Source organism: Branchiostoma belcheri, unplaced genomic scaffold (genome assembly GCF_001625305.1).
Source record: "Branchiostoma belcheri isolate BF01 breed outbred unplaced genomic scaffold, Haploidv18h27 scaffold140, whole genome shotgun sequence".
In the NCBI taxonomy this organism is placed as follows: domain Eukaryota; kingdom Metazoa; phylum Chordata; class Leptocardii; order Amphioxiformes; family Branchiostomatidae; genus Branchiostoma; species Branchiostoma belcheri.
Window position 1 is genome coordinate 431323 of NW_017802825.1, and position 10726 is coordinate 442048.

The window sequence follows — 10726 nt, forward strand, 5'->3', positions numbered from 1 at the left end:
ATAAAGTTTGGTGTTTGACTTTGTGGAAGGTCCATTATTATTCGAAGGACTTCACGTTTGATATCTGTTTGATATCTCGTGTATGTATCGTGGCTAAAACTCCTAGATGAGAAATGCAGCGCCGTTAGGACGTCTAAATTCACCAAAGTCACAACTAGCTCCACTGGTAACCATACTTATCTTGAAAGTTTATCTGTGTTGGTAGACTTCATTATGTTTATTCTCCCCATCCCTCTCGCCTGGATGGTGTGTTCCAAAGGCCGCGCGGTCATCGAACCCCCGAATCGGAATGCGGTTCTAAAATTCTAAACGTGTTCTAATGTTCCATTTGGGGCTTAAAATGCAACTTTTTTCACTCATTTTTTGCCAATAAAATCATTTTCTGACATCTATGTTGGCCAAAATGATCAAGGTTCAATATGATAAGTACCGTTCTACCACCTTACCAAATTTCAGGTGTTCCATGATCCAAGCCGGTAGTTATGGAGAAATTGCTGTTTTCTATATGTTTGGAGAAGAAGAAGAAGAGGAGGAGGAGGAGGAAGAGGAAGAGGAAATTGAGCAAAAACAACATGTTTACCATTTTCTTCGGTAAACACAAAAAATCCGCTGACAAGCTTCTTTGACCTTTGAATAAGGGTGTTGACGGAAGTAAGTCCAATTTCCTCACGGGATATACGCGTGTGTGAAATGTTGAACGTCAGTACCTAACAATGGAAATTTCGTTTTAACGTTGGTGACGCTAGAACGTCATTACGAATCTCGATCTTGAATTTCATACAGTGTCGATGAAATATAAACAATGACAACACAAATACATATAGGCTGATGACTTTGAATATGCCTAAGGCCATCTTTCCCGACGCTGTGTGAAGTTATTATATGTGACCTTTAATGCGAAGAATGATTAAGTCAGACAGTACTTTTGTAGGGCGACAAGGAAACGATGTGCGTCCTCAGTAGGTTTGTCTGCTCATCTTCTCTGAAGAAGACACCGTCCTTGCATGAGTGTTAGTCTGAGCTGAAGACAGCTTTTTGTGTGTGTTCGTCTGGAGACAAGACCTACCTTGTCCTATAAGATTAACGTTTTCGCGCATCACTTTGACAAGACGAAAGTGTTATTCTGCTCAAATGCACCATGGAATTTGCCCTGAAGATACTCAGCGCGTTCATGGTGGCTCATTTCAGCTTGGGTAAGTACAACTGTAACTCTGAACACTTTTGCGTCAACTTTACGAAATTCCACCTTGTTTTGTATAGTTTATGAGGTCACACTGACTTAATTTTATGGATGACTTTCTTTGAAGACCCCCAAACTAATGTGAGAGCGGATAAAAGCAATGTAGACTGAGGAAATTGCTCCTAAACCACGGGAATAGAAAGCTGTCACACACATGCACAGTGTGAATATGCGGCGGTACATAACGACTTTTACGACAAGTCGGTATATGCTGGAATTTTGCGATGAGTCGGTGCTTTACTGATTTCTGAAGTGCTGTGGGGCATTGCACGCTTTGTAACCGGGAGGTCGTGAGTCCAAACCCCGGCCGGGTCATACCAAAGACTTCTTTCTCTGCTTAGCACTCAGCAGATATGAGAAAGAGTGTGGGAAGGTCAAGCACACAGCACTACCAGCGGACTAGCCCCCTGCTGTAGTGCCCTGCACAACGGTGTGTCGCCCAAGGGCTACGGAAACGGACACGGGCACCAAAAACCTATGCTCTGAATAGAGCACGAGTAGACCTTTTTTGTGGGGCATTGTAGCTATTATTAACGCCTGTTCTTCGCAGTTACCACCGGTGTCACCTAGGAGGATGAACTCGCTAGAGATTTTAGCCAAATTTTGCACCGGGGTGGGCGAAAACACGGGGGGGGGGGTTCTGCGAGACTGCTATGACACTAGTTCCCTCTTGTTGGTAGCTACCATGAACTACGGAGAAAGGGTACAGGCTTTAACCTCTGCGGAGGTTAATCTTTTTTAAGAGCATGCGAAAATTTATGTGCGTTTGGATGTCATCCATAAAATTAAAGAAGTGTGGCCTAACTCCGTGTGAATGGCCTGTGTCGCTTGCATTTTAAACATGCATACATGTATGGCGCAGCCAGTCTTGTGTTTTTGTGTGAGCACTACGTATCTGACCATATTCCAGTGCCCAAATGATAGATTTCAATTACCGAAAAGTTCTCATAGGGCCACAGCAAGTCGATTTTTATGACATCCTCCGCAGACTCCAAATCTAGTGCGATAGGGTGTGAAAAAACAAGACGGGCCCAAAACACAAGATTCCTATATTTTCAAATTTTGACATCAGAAATCCTGTTAAACAAGAAATGATAACTATGTTGTGCTAACTTTACTGCCAACTATCACAACATCCATTTGTCACTGAAACAACTATGAAAAGAAATATTTTTAATCTTTGTATAAATGGTTTTGATTCAGTGGCAAAAATATAGAAGGAATAAAATACATAACTGCATCAAAGTAAAATGAAAACATTAAAAAATCAGAGCCTTGCCTTGTCTCCTCTCTTCCTGTTTATTTGCCATACACGTTTTAGCAAAGCATGCCATTCTGCCCATTTTCGGCATGTTGATCACTGTCAAAGAGCTACAAAATTTCTTTTTTTTTTTTCAAAAATCAGTCGAAAATCAATGCGCGCGCTGATATCATCAAAGTTCCCAACGTCTCTCTGTCTCACTCTCTTTCTCCCTCCCTCTCTCTCTCTCTCTCTTCCTCTCTCCCTTCCTTGAAATTTTAGGTAGCCACAAGTAGGACTAGCATAAATCAGAATAATACGCCCCCCCCCCACATCCCTAGCTTGCAGGCCTACTAAGACACGCTACCTATTACTACTACACGTTGGAATATGTTAGATTACAGGAAATGAGAAAGTCAGTGGGCTTATGTGTAAAATTACACCATCAACCTTTAACATAAATTAATCGGATACATGTATCTATTTCTTGCAGCTGTCTCACAAACGATCCCGCCTCCACTAGGTGAGTGCCTCAATATATATTCATTGACATACAAATGTTCTATCAGGCCTACTTTTAAAGGTTTTGGTCGTTGAATTAATTGGTCGATAAATAAACTCCAGGACAATTCAGAGACAAATACGAGCATTTGGTCGTGAAATTCATCGACCTTTTGATAGTTGTCAACGACTGAAGTCGAAACTTTTGGTCCAATATCTTGTGTTGCAAATTACAGTTTTAATTTTCTCATAATAGTCCATTGGCCAGGTGAGGTTTGGGTACTGTCTCATGAGGTGGCAAATTCTCATTATGATTTTTAAAAAGTTTTTTTAAAAAGTAGGGTGTCTGTGGAATATATTTCGAAATGTTAGCCGTTGCAGAATTATAGCTTTGACTTTGGTATTTGACCTTGAACTTTAACCCCATACAGACCGCGTCCTTTTGCACTTATATTGCAAAAAGAAGTCGTAAATCATCAAATATGGATTTTTTCAACGTAGCTTAATTGAATGATAAAACAAGAACCACCTGAAGGATTACAACAATGTTAAAATCTCATTCCTACAAGAAGCTATGAGACTTGAAAATTCGAGTTATTTTAAAATTCATTTGGTAAAAAATGTTACGTTTTCATTTTAAAACATGTCATATATTCAAATATTACATATCTTCAATCGTTCATACATTCTTCAATCGTTCCCTACATTTCAAGCTTGAAATAATAAATTCCATCAATCCTATATGGGTATATGTGTATCTTAAGTTCTATTCCCACAGGCATTGTGTGCAGAAAACTGTTGTTAGTACTAGTGCCAAGGAGATACTGGGCTGCTTTCCTAGAAAATATGGAGTACATTACATACTTACCACACCATTCCATACAATACCATAAAATGTACGGAGGCCCGTAAGTACAGACCTGCGTGTCTGCGCGGATACCTTGCACGTCTGGGCGAATACCTTGCACGTCTGCGCGAATACGTTCCTCATCTGCGCGAATACCTTTCTCGTCTGCACGAATACCTGCGTCGTCTGCAAAGAAAAAACTTCCTTGTCTAAAGAAAGAAAGCTGCCTCGTCTGCATGGAAGAATATGTGTCACACCCTGCCTTGTTGAAGAGTGGACGGTCCACTATTATAGGTCAAGGGTCACAGTGCCTAAAACAATTTGATTCCCGTCTTTTTTCTGGGGTTTTGTCCGTGTCTGTCCTATACTAAAATCACTTTTATTTATTCATGAAAAAGACCCTATCAATATGTGTTTAAAATCGTTTATTGCAATATTGGACAAATTGCAGTGCTGTTCGATGATCTACTAGAAGTTACATTTGACGTACGTCATTCCCGTTGGCAGGAGGGCAGCAAACCCGGCAATGCAAGTTTACCCAACTTTAGATCACTGAATACAAAAAAAAAATGATGTATATTCTGCCGGAATTATTCAGAATGTTCAAACACTAAACACTGTCCAAAAACAAATTTAAAATTGAAGTAAACAAATACGTCACTATGGTGTCATCGAACAGCACAGACACGGACAAAACCCCAGAAAAAGAGGGGAATCAAATTGTTTTAGTGACCCTTGACCTATAATAGGGGACCGTCCATTCTTTAACAAGACAGGATGTGACACATATCATTCCGTGCAGACGAGACAGCTTTCTTTCCACGCAGACATGGATTACGAAGTTTTTTTCTGTGCAGACGACGCAGGTATTCGCGCAGATGAGGGAGGTATTCGTGAAGATGAGGGAGGTATTCACGCAGACGAAGTTTTTGGGGTGCAGGCGTGGAAGGTATTCGCGCAGATGAGGAAGGTATTCGCGCAGATGAGGAAGGTATTCGCGCAGATGAGGAAGGTATTCGCGCAGACGAAGTTTTTTGGGTGCAGGCGTGGAAGGTATTCGCGCAGATGAGGAAGGTATTCGCGCAGATGAGGAAGGTATTCGCGCAGACGAGGAAGGTATTCGCGCAGGCGAGGAGGTTTTTTTGTGTGCAGACGTGGAAGGTATTCGCGCAGACGAGGAAGGTATTCGCGCAGACGAGGAAGTTTTTTTGTGTGAAGGCGTGGAAGATATTCGCGCAGACAAGGAAGGTATTCGCGCAGACGTGAAAGTTATTCGCGCAGACACACACCCCTGTACTTACGAGCCTCCTTAAAAATGTGTAGAGAATTTTATTTCTTATGGCGTAAAATGGTTCATTCTCATGGTCTTGAAAATCCATATCATGTTTGTATGGTAATCATTGCTAAGGAAAATACACCTTCTAGCAATACAAGGGGACAATACTTTTTATACGGTTTCATAAATGGCAATAGAGGGAGACGTATGGAAAAAAAGTTTACCTCCTGACCATTTTAAGTAGAATGTCTTAGTGTATAAATGGAGGCATGCCATTTTGCTTTTAATTTTGCGACATTTTGGGGGTATTTAACTAAACAATGTACATTTCTTACTCCAAGATAGTTATATTTCAGTCCATACCAGGGTATGGATGAAATATATTGTGTTCTCTGATGTTTCTTCTCCTTCTCCTTCTCCTTCTCCTGCCAAACAGTCAAAGGGATTCAACTCAGCCACCATTCAGCCAAATGACTTGAAATTTGGCATGGAGGTAGAGTGGGCCAATACCCCCAGGCGATTTTTTCATTTTTTTATACATGTCTTTGAAAAATTTTTATGAAGGTTTTTTGGGGCATTTTTTGCCAAAAAATGGATTTTTGGATCCTGAGCCCTGGTTTTACAACCAAATGATCTGAAATTTGGTATGGGTATGCTTCATATATCTACCAAGAACAATTAATTGTAAATTTTGGCATAATCTCCCTGAAACTTGTATAATTTGGGATTTTTTGACCGTTTTAGGTCACAATATATGATATAGTTGGGGATGCCTATCAATGAGTCATCAGTCTGGCATGCAGAGCAAGAACCAATAGGCATGCAGCTTTCCTCTAATCTTCCTGCTCATTGGCTGTTGGAATTTGATTGAGTTAACTCCACGAACAGCTGCATACCTAACAAACCCGCGGCAGCCATTGTTCCAAGCTCTAGCGTAAGTCTAAATTTCCAGCTTACACACGACGTTACCGGTGGTGGCCCGCCTTGGGCCGAGTTCCAACGATGTTCTGGACCTAGCGGGCCTAAAATATCGTGATATCTTTCTCTTCAAAAGGATTTAAGGTACGTTTTTTGACGGTATCCAAGCTAGCGCTAGCGCCTAATTAGTATGATGCATGCCCCCCTCCCCCATCCTGCACGCCTTCCGTCTTCACGTTTTCCGCTCAATTTTCCGGGCCAATCTCGATAAAACTAGTTTTGGAATACCTTATTTCGTTTTAGAGTGGCTATTTGTGTAAGTCGGTAAAAATTGTAAATAAAGTGCATGAGCTTTGTCTGCAGCAGACCGATACGCTACGTGTTCTTGTGTCACCCGGCCAAGCACATAGAGCTTTCTAACCACAATCCTCACCGTCTCACCACGAAATTATTACCGATTAATATAATGATTTAAGAATAGCACAAGCAGTGACGATATCAATCACTGGGCGAAAAGGCCTCGAATGCAGCCATATACGCACAGGGATATTTACGCATTTTTAGCAGATACAAGCGGATGCAAACGGATACGGGTAGGATCCGTAAAATATCCTAAATTTGCATTCTTAGGGATCCGGAATGTTTGGATCCCTAAATATCCCAAAATGGGATTTTCCACGGATACCAATTTGTTTCTTTGGGGATTTATTTGTATACCTGGACTGTCCGGATCCCAAAGGATTCCAAAGCGGGATTTTCCGCGGATACCAATTTGTTTCTTTAGTGATTTTTTGTACACCTGAAGTAACCTGGACTGTCCGGATCCCAAAGAATGCAAAAATCAGGATTTTCTACGGATGCGAATTTTTTTAATAGGGATTTTTCTGGATATGCGATAGATCCCCACGTGCAGACGTCGGTATTTTACACGGATGCGTACAGATACAACTTGTGATTTTCCCGTATCCCTATCGGATTTCCATACACATTTCTCTGCATTTGCCTCGGATGCAAACAGAGCCGGCGTTTGGATTTTTTATCCGTACCTCGGATCTTCCCGAATCCTTACGCAATTCTCCCCTGGAAACGCCCCTGTTTGATATGTACGAGTATACGTGCAGATCCAACAAGCAAGTCAAATTAGATAAATGAAGGAATAAACGAATGAATAGATTTAGCCTGAAAGCCTTTATTAAAACTCCGCACATGTATACTCACGGTGTAAAGCGACAAAAAAGAGAGAACTAACTATACGAATACATGTACCATATGTAAAATAAATATTTGCAATACTAAACAGGTCGAACTAGAACTATCACGTCTTGCTTCGCCAGGATGATCGTCTCACAGTCCATGTGTTGTTACAGCCATCATCTGTCTCCTAGTCCCACATCAGGATGGTCTTTGTAGAAGTCTGCGCTGAAGACAGTCTTACCACGTTCAATCAGTTGCTTCTGACCTACGAAAAAACACAACAACAGAAAACAAGTACAGTGTAAAATGACATTTCGGACAGAATGTGCTAAAAATCGTTAGGATAACAGTCTCCCCAGCGGCCCGGATGCCAGCAGCAGGCATTGTTATGCGAGCCAGCATTGACATGTGAAATACCCCCCGTGAGAAGGCCGGAGCTTTTACATATGGGAACAACAGGTCAGATAAAGGCCACAGATGTGAGTTGCGAAGTTGAGTTGCTCTAAACTTTCGTCAGAAATGATCTGAAGCCATAATGATCATACTAATTAAAAGAGTTTCGAAGGGTTTACTCACTTCTATATGCCGTCAACAGTCTTATGCAGTCGGTATACGGTCCAGTTGAACTGTTCGTCAGGCGAGTCTGCAACGTGTCATGACATGCCTGGCGGCTTCGTGCCCTCGCTGGGCGATGTCCCCGGTACGTCTCTCGTCCTTGTCTCGGCCACTGATACCTCATAGCGTCCAGTCGGTGTACGGTCAGTATCCTAGACTTTGACAATCAATGCCGTGGTTGCTGAACTTATGTGCAGCGGATATATATGGACAGCCAGCGGGACGATAGAAAGGGACGCACACTCAACCAAGCGGTCACTTTCAGTGACCGTTGAGTTTGAATCTCCCCCGGGGTTTTCTCAGATTACCCACAAGGCACTGCTGCTGCCGGAACTGCTCTGCGGATCCGTCGAAAATACAGAAGTGGATCTTTAAGAGAATTGCTCGGTTTTGACACCGGCCAAGGTTGTATGTGAACCAACTTCTTGTCTGATACGCAAGTTTCCAATCAGCAAAAATCAGTATAGTCACGAATCCAAGCAGACATTTGCTTATGCGACGCACAAAGCCAACGTTACAATGTACGTATATGGCTATTTACGGGGTGCGCCCTCTTGTGGCGACTGTAATTTCAACAATTTGCGGATGCGTACGAAAATAAATTCGGATATTTAAGAAATCCCCTGATTACCCACAATTCGCTTCTGCTGTGGAGTGGGCCCGCGGATGCGTAAAAAAGCAAATTCGTATATTTAAGAAATCCCCAGATTACCCACAATTCGCTTCTGCTGTGGAGTGGGCCCGCGGATGCGTAAAAAAGGAAATTCGGATATTCAAGAAATCCCCAGATTACCCACAATTCCCTTCTGCTGTGGAGTGGGCCCGCGGATGCGTAAAAAAGCAAATTCGGATATTCAAGAAATCCCCAGATTACCCACAATTCGCTTCTGCTGTGGAGTGGACCAAGGATGTTAAAAAAAACTCCCAAGAATATGAGTATCCTTGTATCCAGTGTATAGTGGATTGTCTGACTTATATCTATGTTATAAACGGTAGTATTCGAGGTCCAAAAATATGACAGGTCACGACCCCTAAAAATGTGACATTTCCTATCCTATCAACGTATTATTTCTAACGTATACGTAACGAGTAAGTATCCATACGGATGCTGTGTCTGTATCCGCTGCGAAGTAAGTATCCCTACAAATGCCGCATCTGCATCCGCTGCGAGTTACGGATGCATACGAATGCGTTACGGATGTGTGTGGGATCCGCAATCCTGGGGATTCTTGGTGTGGGATCAGCAATCCTTGGGATTCTTGGGGATTCGCGCAGCATCCGCAAGGTGATGCAAATTCGGATCCTTGGGATCCGGCTGCATCCGAGGCCTTTTCGCCCAGTGAATATTTTTGTAAATATTTAGTGTGGTTTTCATAGCGGGATACATAGGGTGGGTTTTGTGCATGCAAATGCCATTGCAGTAGTGCATTCAAGACTTGATGTTTTCAACTTAAATCCATGTAGTGTAACTTTTGGTTCAATTTTTCTCTCTTCATCTTTTTACAGTGTTACTTTCCCGACCTCAACATGAAGCTGTATGCAGTAGTGAACTGCAGCAATTCAACTTACCATCTAGAAAATGGAAGAGACATGCCAAATACATGGTACAAAAATGGACCATTTTCCTATGAGAAGAAAAAACCTGATGCTAGAAGAGGGAATAAACTTATTAACAAGCTTGAATCCACACCCAGATGGAATATACTAATAATACAAGTACACTTAGGTTCTGAAATGGTGTCATGAAAGTATGTTGTAGCCCGCACATAAACAGTGCTGCAAATTGTAATCATGACAGATATTTATGGGTTCACCACACCACGAAGTGGTGGTGAACCCATATTGCTTTTTCTGATGTTTCTTCTCCTTCTTCTTCTTCTCCTGCCACTTCTTTAAATTGATTCAACTCCTTCATTTTTGGGCAAAATTACCTGTAATTTCGTATAGAGGTAGAGTGGGTAAATACCCTTAGGCGTTTTTTAAATTTTTTTGATACAAGCTTTTACAATCGTTTTATTTGCTTTTTAGTGGTCCCCATAGGAAAGTACTGTGGGGGCGTACGCGCGTGACGTAATAAGAAAGGAATTCGGGGGAAGGCCCAAATATGGGCATACAAGCAGGTGTGGTCATGTTTGCAGATGTGGCTGTTGATTGGCTGTTGGCTAATTAATTTATTTACTACCATTTTCACGTACAACAGGGGGATTACCAGCGCGGCTGGTCAACGCGGTCTCGGCCGTGGGCCATCGGCTGGTCCACGCGGTCTCGGCCGTGGGCCATTACTATTTGATACTCTGATATTGGATACCGATTCGTGTGATTCCTATAAACATTTCACCTAACTACGAACTAGTTGAAAGAATTATAGCTGCATGGATGCCTGTATAAGATTTTAACAAACACTGAACATCTGACGCAAAAACTGGCAGATATTTTGCTCTTCTCTGTTGGAACAACGTTAACGCAAGCGGGAGGTCAATGACCTGCGCCCCGCGAGTACTGTAAACAACGGTACGTAATGTGTATCGTCGGCGCACGCGCGCGCGCCACGGTATCAACAATTTTCCACAATCTTCACCGACTAGTATTATATTTCTGTTATCGATTTCTGAAGAATCACCAAAATTGTAGAGTGTACAGGCGTCCATTTGTTGTTGCTGAGAACATCGCAAGACGGCTTCCTGGCAAATGTTCCTAAAGCGAGCGTTGAGGGCTTGCATGCCCGACAGTTTTCAAAGATTGGACAGGGAGCCGGCGGCTTCTGCTAGCCGGATTGATAGTTACGTTACATCAAGGTACCGGTGGTTCAAAAGCGAACCTGATAAAGAAGGAAATCTCCTAGAAAGTCCCTTACTAGTACTTGAAGCGATCGTTACCGCCATGTTGTTCACTTTA